Raw genomic sequence first — 13,519 nt, forward strand, 5'->3', positions numbered from 1 at the left:
AGCTGGATCACTGTATCTCCGTCGGTAGAGACGAAGCCGGGCCAGTCTTCTGCGGAGGTGCCGCGGACTAATTTTGAAATGATCCCTTATTAAAAGACTTAATGCAATCTCTCCCTGTGTCAACCCCTGATCAAAATATTGCCTTATTAGGTGATCGATTATTCCAGACATTCTAATGACCAAAGTTGCGTCTATACAGAATGAGAAATAGCCCCAAAGTCAGCATATCACAAGTCTCTTGGCGCACCTGAATGAACCATTTCTCAGCTGTTTACTCGAGATCTCGGAATAACGGTTTTGTTTTCTCGAGATCTCAAATTAGTTGTGTTGTTTTCTCGAGATCCTGAATTAATTATGTCGTTATCTCGGGATAACAAGGTGAATTAAAAAAAAGGATTATATGAAGGGTCTCTCTCGGCTTCCGTAGTATATATTCTCAAATCACTTGTATCTTTTTTGTTTCTGTTTAACATCCCATTCTGACAGCAATATGGCCAAACTGTGTTGAACAGCTTGTTGCACCTTCCATTAAAGTGTTCACTTTTGTACACATCTTGCTTTATTCATTCAGTTGTGGGGAATGGTTAGTAAGGTTGATCCTGACCTAGGCTATGTTGAGGTCACATATCTACTTTTTAAGTTCATGCTATAGTGCATACAATTTTAGAGATATAGCCTACATGTGCATATGCATTCTTCTTGGTGTTCTCACAAACAGGTGAAATAAACCAGTTTAAATTTGGCCTATGGACACAGCCTGGCCTATTCTCAGCCATTACAAAATCTGTTGTCTGACCATAATTTAACTGATCTGTATACCACTATGCTACTAGATAACAAAATGCCTGTTTGTTTTATTTCATGTGAGATGTTGATAAATGTGAGCTTCAACGAAATGATAAGAGCACCTCTCTGAGTGTCACGTTTACGTAAAAAAAAGGTGTGCGTGCACGAGCACGGTCGCGCGCAAAAGTGTCCCGGTTTCAGACTAGGGAAATCTGGTCACCCTAATGTAATATGCTGCTCAGATATGAACTTTATTCTGTAACATTGCATTTTGTGCTGGAAAACGAACATTTGGAACTCGAAAATGTTTTTGTACTGACTCAATAATGTAGAAATCATAAAATAGAAATTTATAACAAAGTTTGTATAAAAAAAAAAATAGGGTGCCTCGGAATTTTGCACAGTACTGTGTATTATGTCATAAGAAATGAATGGGCTTTCATGGATATGTGCACCATTTTCATTATATGTGCACCATCACAGAATGGTCAATCCCCAAAATGTCAGCCCTGCAAACATTCCTGGACTTTGTCAGTTTCTATACATTTTCCATTACTGCTCCTTTCATATCAATAGCACACTATTACACAGGGCCCCCACACAAACTCATTTGTACTCCACTAGCTGACCAAGCCTTTCATACTATTCAAGAAAGTACACCACTGCAAAAGGAGGATAATCCCAAGAGGAGTCAAATGAATAAGCAAAGGCTAAGAATATATCCAAGGTTAACAGCGATGAACAAGACTTAGAACTTATGGAGGTAATTAATTATATACATGAAATGGTGACGTGAACCAGATATTATGCTCAGAGGATGCACAAGAACCCAGGAGAATGAAAATCTCTGCTGCCGAGGAGGAGTTACATCCTGAGCTAGTATTAGACCTCATCTACTTATCAGGGCACCATGTCTTACGTAGAGCTAGACCACAAAAACACTCACAATCAGCTCCCAGACAGCAACGTGTTTTCTTTCTCTCTCTCTTCCCCCCCCCAATCTGCCCCTCTGAGTTACATGTTGATCCTGGGATTGAGATGCTGGCCTCTTCTGCCCCTCGGACCTGCTTGATCCATCCTGGTGCCCTGTGTCTGGTCGGAGTTTTATCGCACCGCTCCTGTGAAGGACGGCCCCATGAGGACAGTTGAGGGTTATACCTGTTAAAACTGTTAATATTATAGTCAGGCTGTCTGTTGTTGCCCAAATGAGGATGGGTTCCCTTTTGAGTCTGGTTCCTCTCGAGGTTTCTTCCTCATGTCATCTGAGGGAGTTTTTCCTTGCCACCGTCGCCACAGGCTTGCTCATTGGGGATAGATTAGGGATAAAATTAGCTCATGTTTTAAGTCGTTCAAATTCTGTAAAGCTGCTTTGCGACAATGTTTATTGTTAAAAGCGCTATACAAATAAACCTGATTTGATTTTTGATTTGATTTGTGCAGAGAGAGGGTTATGTATTAGTTTCACCTGTTTACAATCATACATACAACTCTAAATAACAGCGTTTATTCAACAATTGTGAAGTCTTGCTCCTGGTTTTCACTAGTGACATTAGTGAACCTTTTAATCTGCACATCACACATCCTTGGTTTGCCTTTGCTTTGTTCTGATTTCTAATTCTGTCCCTGTCTGGTCGAATCTGTTTGATGATTGCCTCACCTTTTGTATGCATTATGGTTTTGAGGTTGCGTTGCCTTTTCAACATGTCTGCCTCAGTCATTAAAAAACAAAACAAAACCCCACCTGTATTTGCATCCAACCCTGTTCCTGTCTCGCACAAACCTAAAAGACCAAGGCAACTAATACAAACAACATTATCAAGGTTCTAGACCAGTGGTGGCTCTGGGCTACTGATCTGAAGGTCAGGGGTTCAAGCCCTAGTCCTGTCAAGCTGCCACTGTTGGGCCCTTGAGCAAGGCCCTTAACCTGGGGCACTGTCTCATGGCTGACCCTGCGCTCTGACCTCAGCTTCCTTATGTGCTGGCATATGTGAAGAAAAGAATTTCACTGTGCTGTAATATATGTGTGACAAATAAAAGGTAGATTCTTCTCCTAACAAGAAAAATGCTGAATAAATCAATGAACTAATGAAGGTACATTGTTAACCATGGTTCATGTAATAGGAATAATATATTCATACACAGTTTGCATATTTTTGGTATAAATAAAGAGCACAAAAATATCTGAAACCTTTATAAAATCTGTGATATTAAGTAGGGTTTTTTTTGTGGTCCGGTTTCCATCAAATCCTGCACTCTGATTGGCTGGTGAGTGGGTCCGTATCCTACAATACAGACCCCAGTTACGGACCCCAGTTATGGACCTCTAGTGACTCGCTTGTTCACAACAACAACAAACATAGTAGCATTTTATTGTCAACATTTATCTTTTTTTCATACGATTTATTTATAAGATTATAAAAAGTCTTATAAATTTTTGCCAGCATTTCTCAGGAGAATAGCATTAATTTTATAGCATGGATAGTGATAACGACAGTCTTCACAGCGAAAGCGAGTTTTACTACCCTGAGGAAGAAGAAATAAAAGAAAACATTTCAGGAGAAAGCTAAAAACCTGTAACTGTTGCTAACGCCGAGCAAAAACATGGCTGAATCCTGAATGACTCAATTTTGTATAAATAGGGGACTACATAGGTGGCAAAATGTAGTTTTTTTCCTACCATGGAAGTGCACTTATATACCGAGGAGGAAGCCACTTGCATTACAGCCGTGAATGAGGATTCAAAATGGCAGCTCGGCTCGGTTTTCCCTTTCGAGCGCTCTCGTTTTCTGTTAGAATTTGGTAAAGAAAAAAATAAATATATTATTTACCAGCTTAAGGTCGGTCCGTATGGGGAAATACCGTGACCTCGGCCTTGAATACTGACCTCGGCCCAGAGGGCCTCGATCAGTACTTTCAAGACCTCGGTCACGGTATTTCACCATACGGACCTCCCAGCTGGTAAATAACATATATATTTTGTCCGTCTGGTTGTGTTATTTTCCCTGTTGTCTGTAGTGTTTCACTGCTTTTTTTTTTTTTTTTTAGAGAGAGAGATTTGTGTAAACCATTCAAGCAAAATACCACTTTGTGAAATCATTCATCATTCATTCTTCAGTAAGAGCTTTATCTTAGTCAGGGTCATGGTGGATCCAGAGCCTATCCCAGGAACACGAGATGAGAATACATCCTGGATGGAATGTCATTCCATTGCAGGGTGTCATATGCACACACGTTCACACACTCATTAACACCTAGAGGCTAATCCACCTACTCAGATGTTTTAGTGGAAAGGAGGAAACCCATATGGACACAGAACGAATGTGTAAAAGTCCACGCAGACAGCAATCTGATTTCACGATCTCACTGTGGACCCTAGATGTGTGAGACAGCAAGGTTATTTGGTTTGCTTCTACGTCATACCTTCGTGAAATCAGTGCTTTTCATTTGTCCACAGCACTTTTATCTGGTCAAGCCAAGAAGACATGTATAGAGCTTTGGCATATTTCATTGGCCAAGCACATGACAGGTCTGATATCAGGGACAGCAATACAAAAGATAATACACATCAGTAGCTACTTCATGATCTAAAAATGTAGCCAACAGCAGTAGATATCAACATAATATTTGACCCAAGGTAGTTAGAGTCAACATTTTTGTCACTGGCGAAAACTTACGGGGCACTAAAATATGATTCATTTTGCCACTGCTAGTAACTCGGGGTTGCTGAAGTGAAGAGGCCAAACTACAATAAAACACTGTAAGGATTAGAATATGTATTCATGATTCATGCAATTCATAATTTTGTTCATATAATTTTGTTTATGCAATTTTTTTTTGTTCATGTCATGTTCATAAAATAGTTAAATATATTTTTTTCCCAGGCGGCACGGTGATGTAGTGGTTAGCACTGTCACCTCACAGCAAGAAGGTCCGGGTTCGAGCCCCGTGGCCGGCGAGGGCCTTTCTGTGCGGAGTTTGCATGTTCTCCCCGTGTCCGCGTGGGTTTCCTCCGGGTGCTCCGGTTTCCCCCACAGTCCAAAGACATGCAGGTTAGGTTAACTGGTGACTCTAAATTGACCGTAGGTGTGAATGTGAATGTGAATGGTTGTCTGTGTCTATGTGTCAGCCCTGTGATGACCTGGCGACTTGTCCAGGGTGCACCCTGCCTTTCGCCCGTAGTCAGCTGGGATAGGCTCCAGCTTGCCTGCGACCCTGTAGAACAGGATAAAGCGGCTAGAGATAATGGATGGATATTTTTTCCCCATTTTATTTTATATAGCTGGATCCTGTGTGATTCTTAAAGACCAGTTCCTCTTGATTCTGCCTTATGAGGTGGAAAAGAAAGTTTCAACTCACTCAGTGATTTTTCTCGAAGAACGTACACTATATTGCCAAAAGTATTTGCTCACCCATCCAAATGATCGGAATCAGGTGTTCCAATCACTTCCATGGCCGCAGGTGTATAAAATCAAGCACCTAGGCATGCAGACTGTTTTTACAGTTTGGATCTGGCCCCTTCCTCTTCCAACATGACTGTGCACCAGTGCACAAAGCAAGGTCCATAAAGACATGGATGGCAGAGTCTGGTGTGGATGAACTTGACTGGCCTGCACAGAGTCCTGACCTCAACCCGATAGAACACCTTTGGGATGAATTAGAGCGGAGACTGAGAGCCAGACCTTCTCGTCCAACATCAGTGTGTGACCTCACACATGCGCTTCTGGAAGAATGGTCAAACATTCCCATAAACACACTCCTAAACCTCGTGGACAGCCTTCCCAGAAGAGTTGAAGCTGTTCTAGCTGCAAAGGGTGGACCGACGTCATATTGAACCCTATGGATTAGGAATGGGATGCCACTTAAGCTCATATGTGAGCAAGGCAGGTAAGCAAATACTTTTGGCAATATAGTGTATGTTCATGTGCACATATGTCTATGTAGACAGCACAGTATGGATGTAAGAGGGTATTAATTTGTGTGTGTGTTGGTGTTTATGTCATCAGGGGAAAACGTCTTTGAAAATTGAGTGCCCTGTTGCTGTTTTATGCTACACTGTCAGAAATAGGGGGACAACCGGAGTCCATTTCTCTCTCCCATGGTACAATCTACAACTAGGGCTCATTATTGGACCTCAGGGTAACTATGTGTACCTTTTTAGGGCAAAAAAAAAGTTACATATACGTTTCCAAGCAAAAGGGTACAAATATGTGACTTAGAGGGTACTGCCCCAGTAACAAGCCACTGTGTATCCCTAAAAGTACAATAACATACTTTATTTTCTGAGAGTGTATAGGAAAGGAATAAGCGTGGGAATATTCAGGCTCTATTCCTAATAAACAGGTTCTCAAAGGGCTCACACTTGTTTTTCCTGCAGGCGCAGGTTTTGATTGAGCCTGGCAGGAGGTGAAAGGATTATGCAGGTCTCTGCATGTTGGAGAAAGTGCTTTGAAATAACAATTACACAGGTCAGAAAAAGCACGATGTCTGTCTTTTCTGTACATATTCATGATATGATGATATGCCAGTGGTGCAACAGGTTCCTCCTACCACGCCAAATTAAAATTCTGGAAGGCATCGAGTGTTTATAATCTTAGCATTCAATCAACAGTATTGAAAGCACCCGTAAGTCCTACTACATCGTGGCAGAATGTGTAGACATTGTTCAGTTCTAAATGTTTTATTCAGTTTATGGTTTCACATCATGCACAGTAATGTGAATTTTGATAGCTCACAGGATGTGGTTCAAAGCTCAGACCACAAAGGGATAAGAATATATTGTGTTGTATGTATAAAAAGTTCCAAACTCATTTAAATGCTGCACATGGAAGAAAATGATGTTCTGACAATGCTAACAATTGTGTAATATGTAGTGCGTGATTTTCGATGCACTGCGTCAATTTTCCGAGAATGTAGTGATCTACCTAATGGAACTACAGAGACAACGGGCTGGTTCTTCATTTATTGGTTGCGTTATACATTTATTCATCTGCCAGATACTTTCATTCAAAGCAATTTATAACTATGTGTGATGCCAATTGTTGCTTACACGGCATCACAGGGTAGCTGAACCCACACGGAGGAACGTACCAACTACCTTCTTCAGCATACATGAGCTCACAAATGCCCACAATTGGCTACTGTCACTCTGATTGCAAGGAGAGAGAGAGAGAGAGAGAGAGAGAGAGAGAGAGAGAGAGAGTAATATCACTCCTCTTATCCAGAGAGCACAGCCAATTACGTTCTCTGAGACTACTGGCCACCAACAGCTATGAAACTGTCAGGATTCAAACTCTAATAGCTACTCTTACATTCTCTTTGCCCTGATTTTCACCCTTCCACCAACACTGCCTGGTCCTCAGAAACCTCTGAAGCCAAACAGTTTGGGATTTGTTGTGGTATTAACATTTAGGTCAGATGAGAAACCCATTCTTGATCAAGAAACCCATGATCTAATAAACAGAACCCAGTCGTGGTTGATGAGTTGTACGTATGTATCGTAACGATGTCTTCATAACCTGCAGATTTCTTGTTTCAGACATTGGATGGTGGTGAAGTTTACTGGTCTTCAGTACTGAAGCACACACCTTGTTTCGCTTAGAAAGGCAAGACATCCTGTGATTTAAATCCACCACGCAAGGCCTCATATGGACACAAGGTGGTGCTTCATAACAAAACATTGGAAATCAGAATCAGAAATTCTGTATTTACCAAACGTGCTGTGCATACAGTTACAGTGGTGCTTGAAAGTTTGTGAACCCTTTAGAATGTTCTATATTTCTGCATAAATATGGCCTAAAACATCATCAGATTTTCACACAAGTCCTAAAAGTAGATAAAGAGAACCCAGTTAAACAAATGAGACAAAAATATTATACTTGGTCATTTATTTAGAGAGAAAAATGAAAGAAAGAAAAAGAAAGAAAGCACAACAATTCATCACACACTTGTGAAATTTCCTCTCTGCATTTAACCCATCTGAAGCAGTGAACACACACACACACACGTGAGCAATGAACACACACACACACACACACACACACACACACACACCCAGAGCAGTGGGCAGCCATGCTAACAGTGCCTGGGGAGCAGTTGGGAGTTAGGCACCTCGCTCAAGGGCACCTCAGCCCAAGGCCGTCCCATATTAACCTAACCGCATGTCTTTGGACTGTGGGGGAAACCGGAGCACCCGGAGGAAACCCACGCAGACACGGGGAGAACATGCAAACTCCGCACAGAAAGGCCCTCGTCAGCTGCTGGTCTCGAACCCAGGACCTTCTTGCTGTGAGGCGACCGTGCTAACCACTACACCACCGTGCCGCACCAATATTACATATCTGTGAGTGGCAAAAGTATGTGAACCTCTAGGATTAGCAGTTAATTTGAAGGTGAAATTCGAGTCAGGTGTTTTCAATCAATGGGATGACAATCAGGTGTGAGTGGGCACCCTGTTTTATTTAAAGAACAGGGATCTATCAAAGTCTGATCTTCACAACACATGTTTGTGGAAGTGTATCATGGCACGAAGAAAGGAGATTTCTGAAGAGCTCAGAAAAAGCGTTGTTGATGCTCATCAGGCTGGAAAAGGTTACAAAACCTTTTTGTCGATGAGGTCACAAAGGACCCCAGGGTAACTTCTAAGCAACTGAAGGCCTCAGTTGCCTAAAGATCAGACTTTGATAGCCACCCTCAATGAATAAATGACCAACTATAATATTTTTGTTTAACTGGGTTCTCTTTATCTACATTTAGGACTTGTGTGAAAATCTGATGATGTTTTAGGTCATACTTATGCAGAAATATAGAAAATCCTAAAGGGTTCACAAACTTTCAAGCACCACTGTATTTGACAATGTCCAAATAACACTGGTACCAACATACAACATGCAGTATAACCCATGCACATATGCAAAATATAAGTATACTACATGACTACACAAATTTATTCTATCTAAAAATGGAAACAGTTCAGTGTCAGTGTAATAGAATATGCTGAAAATAGCAACTTGGCCTGTTGCACAGTAAGCATAAGAAGTCTGTTGCGCAAAGTGAGCATTTTTAGAGATTGAAACATAAAAGTGTGTTGTAAGACTGGAGAAAATGTGAAAATTGTTACTGCTGAGGTTTTGCCCCAATTTTTAAACACAGACATATCTACTTTGCACTCCAGGGAACAGGGAGCTGAAAGCCTTTACTGCATTAGTACTGAGCACATGACAACGAAGTGGTATTGCTTCATAAAATATTAACATTTATTCTTATTATGTTTTACTAGGCAAATGTTTTTCTGTTATTATGCTTATTAGGGGTTTGGTGTTTTGTATGAGTGCTTTTTAATTTAATGGTTCATAAAATCTTTCTTTGTTAATGAAGTTCAAAGTGTCGGCATGCTTCTGTGCCTTTTTCTGTTGCCTAATGCCTTTTTTTGTGATAAACTGATGTTTATTATTTTATTATTCAATATAGGAAATAATCTCATCTCATCTCATTATCTCTAGCCGCTTTATCCTTCTACAGGGTCGCAGGCAAGCTGGAGCCTATCCCAGCTGACTATGGGTGAAAGGCGGGGTACACCCTGGACAAGTCGCCAGGTCATCACAGGGCTGACACATAGACACAGACAACCATTCACACTCACATTCACACCTACGGTCAATTTAGAGTCACCAGTTAACCTAACCTGCATGTCTTTGGACTGTGGGGGAAACTGGAGCACCTGGAGGAAACCCACGCGGACACGGGGAGAACATGCAAACTCCGCACAGAAAGGCCCTCGCCGGCCCCGGGGCTCGAACCCGGACCTTCTTGCTGTGAGGCGACAGCGCTAACCACTACACCACCGTGCCGCCCCATAGGAAATAATATTCTTTAAAATAAAATTTGTGTCAATTTAAGGACATCATTTTTACATCTATGGTTGTGTTGGCAGATGGATGTTTCACTGTACGTGCACACACACACACACACACACACACACACACACACACACACACACACACACACACACCCCAAGTTACTTTCCTTTTTGTTATTTCTAAGCAAACAGTTACAGCTAAAGACTATCTGGTGCAAAAATGACTCATTCACAGAGGATAACCTTCTTCTGCTGTTTCTGGATATCATTCCATCACTGGTCACCCCCCCACACAAAACAACAACAATAACAACAACAACAACAAGTTGAATTGATATAGCGCTTCTAACCAACCCAATGACACTTTATAGAGGAATGATAAACACACACAAAAAACCCTACCACACAAACAAAACAGAACCATCAACAACCAAACAAAAGGAAATTTCATCTCATCTCATTATCCCTAGCCGCTTTATCCTGTTCTACAGGGTCGCAGGCAAGCTGGAGCCTATCCCAGCTGACTACGGGCGAAAGGTGGGGTACACCCTGGACAAGTCACCAGGTCATCACAGGGCTGACACATAGACACAGACAACCATTCACACTCACATTCACACCTACGGTCAATTTAGAGTCACCAGTTAACCTAACCTGCATGTCTTTGGACTGTGGGGGAAACCGGAGCACCCGGAGGAAACCCACGCGGACACGGGGAGAACATGCAAACTCCACACAGAAAGGCCCTCGCCGGCCACGGGGCTTGAACCCGGACCTTCTTGCTGTGAGGCGACAGCGCTAACCACTACACCACCGTGCCGCCCAAAAGGAAATCATTACAAATAAGATGGACAAATAGCGTGGGTGAAAAGACAGCAGATGAAGACTGGCTCAACCCATGGAATAGACAAAATGAGTCAGTGATCAGGAAAGGAGGGATAGCAGAGAGAGAAGAGAGAAGACTTGAGTTGAGTTTTGATATGGAGAGAGAAATAGCTTCACGAAGGCACTGGAGAGGAGAATTCCACTGCTTGTGGGCTGTGACCTTAAATGCCCTTGGAATCCATGATGGTCAGTCTAAATTATGGGACAGAAAACAGACCAGAAGAGGAAGATCTAAGATTGCAATGAGGAGAGTAGCCATGGAGTGCTTTAAATGTAAACAGAAGAATTTTATATTGGATGCGATTGGAACAGGGATCCAGAGGTTATGGAGGATAGAGGTGATGTGTACTGAGTGACCCATTCACATACTCGTTTATACCACATAGCCAGTCCAATTACATTCATGTTTTTGGGAGGTCAAAGGAAACCAGAGAACTCAGAGGAAACTCATACAGACACTGGGAGAACATGCACAGAAACTCCATACAGACAGTAACCTGAGCTCAGGATCAAACTGGGAAGCCTGGATCTGTGAGGCAGCAACGTTACCCACTGTAGGTTAAAGTAATGAAATAATATGGGGTATTAAAGTGGCTTAAGTACGATACAATACATTTCTATTATGTGCTGTTATTCTAGGTGTGTCTCTTCAAATATTTAACAAGCACAAGTATGCTCTAGCAGCATGGTGATGCAGTGGTTGGCACGATTGCCTCACAGCAAGAAGGTTCTGGGTTCGAACCTCATGGCTGAGCCTTTGTGTGGAATTTGCATGTTCTGTCTTGATGTGTTTCCGTCCAAAGACATCCGGATTGGGTCAACTGGTGACTTTAAACTGTCCGTAGGTGTGAATGATTGTTTGTCTCTTTTAGTCCTGTGATAGACAGCCGACCTTTCCAGAGTGTACTCTACCACTTGAAGTCAGCTCCAGGTTCCCTGATGGATAAGCAGTACTGATAATGAAAGGAAGAATGCTCCATTTGCTAAATTTGACCTGATTGAATCCAAAACTGCACATTTTACTGATTCTCGCATTCACTCACTCACCCACTCACTCACATTATAACAAGCCCATGATAGTGTATGATAGAATAGAATAGAATAGAATAGAATAGAATAGAATATCTTTATTGTAATTGCAACATGTACAACGAAACTGGACTGCAATCCTCATCAGTGCAAAACAAAGTAATAAAAGGATTTAAATGAAGCTAAAACTTAAACTATATAAAAATTATAAAAACAGTCAAACTCACAGAGACAACAGTAAACTAACAAACTAATAAAATCATCTCATCTCATTATCTCTAGCCGCTTTATCCTGTTCTACAGGGTCGCAGGCAAGCTGGAGCCTATCCCAGCTGACTACGGGCGAAAGGCGGGGTACACCCTGGACAAGTCGCCAGGTCATCACAGGGCTGACACATAGACACAGACAACCATTCACACTCACATTCACACCTACGGTCAATTTAGAGTCACCAGTTAACCTAACCTGCATGTCTTTGGACTGTGGGGGAAACCGGAGCACCCGGAGGAAACCCACGCGGACACGGGGAGAACATGCAAACTCCGCACAGAAAGGCCCTCGCTAGCCACGGGGCTCGAACCCGGACCTTCTTGCTGTGAGGCGACAGTGCTAACCACTACACCACCGTGCCACCCTAACTAATAAACTAACAAACTAATATTAAAAAAACCCTAAAACTTAAAAACACTGTAAAAATTATAAAAACAGTCAAACACACACACACAACTACATTCAACAGGAAACAGTGCACAAATCCCTTATTGCACAGTATAAAAAGACATGGACACTAAGAGCAGGTTAGTGAACCCTGACCTGATGTTTCGAATTTAGAGCTCATATGGCAGTTGGGTAGAAGCTGTTCTTGAGTCTATTTGTTCTAGCTTTTATGGCCCTATACAGTCGTGCTTGAAAGTTTGTGAACCCTTTAGAATTTTTGATATTTTTGCACAAGTATGACCTAAAACATCATCAGATTTTCACACAAGTCCTAAAAGTAGATAAAGAGAACCCAGTGAAACAAAAAATATTATAGTTGGTCATTTATTTCTTGAGAAAAATGATCCAATATTACATATCTGTGAGTGGCAAAAGTATGTGAACCTCTAGGATTAGCAGTTAATTTGAAGGCGAAATTAGAGTCAGGTGTTTTCAATCAATGGGATGACAATCAGGTGTGAGTGGGCACCCTGTTTTATTTAAAGAACAGGGATCTATCAAAGTCTGATCTTCACAACACATGTTTGTGGAAGTGTATCATGGCACGAACAAAGGAGATTTCTGAGGACCTCAGAAAAAGCGTTGTTGATGCTCATCAGGCTGGGAAAGGTTACAAAACCATCTCTAAAGAGTTTGGACTCCACCAATCCACAGTCAGACAGATTGTGTACAAATGGAGGAAATTCAAGACCATTGTTACCCTCCCCAGGAGTGGTTGACCAACAAAGATCACTCCAACAGCAAGGCATGCAATAGTTGGAGAGGTCACAAAGGACCCCAGGGTAACTTCTAAGCAACTGAAGGCCTCTCTCACATTAGCTAATGTTTACGTTCATGAGTCCACCATCAGGAGGACACTGAACAACAATGGTGTGCATGGCAGGGTTGCAAGGAGAAAGCCACTGCTCTCCAAAAAGAACATTGCTGCTCATCTGCAGTTTGCTAAAGATCACGTGGACAAGCCAGAAGGCTACTGGAAAAATGTTTTGTGGACAGATGAGACCAAAATATAACTTTTTGGAACACTGCATTCCAGCATAAGAACCTTATCCCATCTGTGAAACATGGTGGTGGTAGTATCGTGGTTTGGGCCTGTTTTGCTGCATCTGGGCCAGGATGGCTTGCTATCATTGATGGAACAATGAATTCTGAATTATACCAGCGAATTCTAAAGGAAAATGTCAGGACATCTGTCCATGAACTGAATCTCAAGAGAAGGTGGGTCATGCAGCAAGACAACGACCCTA

The sequence above is a fragment of the Neoarius graeffei genome, chromosome 15 (assembly GCF_027579695.1).
Source record: "Neoarius graeffei isolate fNeoGra1 chromosome 15, fNeoGra1.pri, whole genome shotgun sequence".
NCBI classification, from domain to species: Eukaryota; Metazoa; Chordata; class Actinopteri; order Siluriformes; family Ariidae; genus Neoarius; species Neoarius graeffei.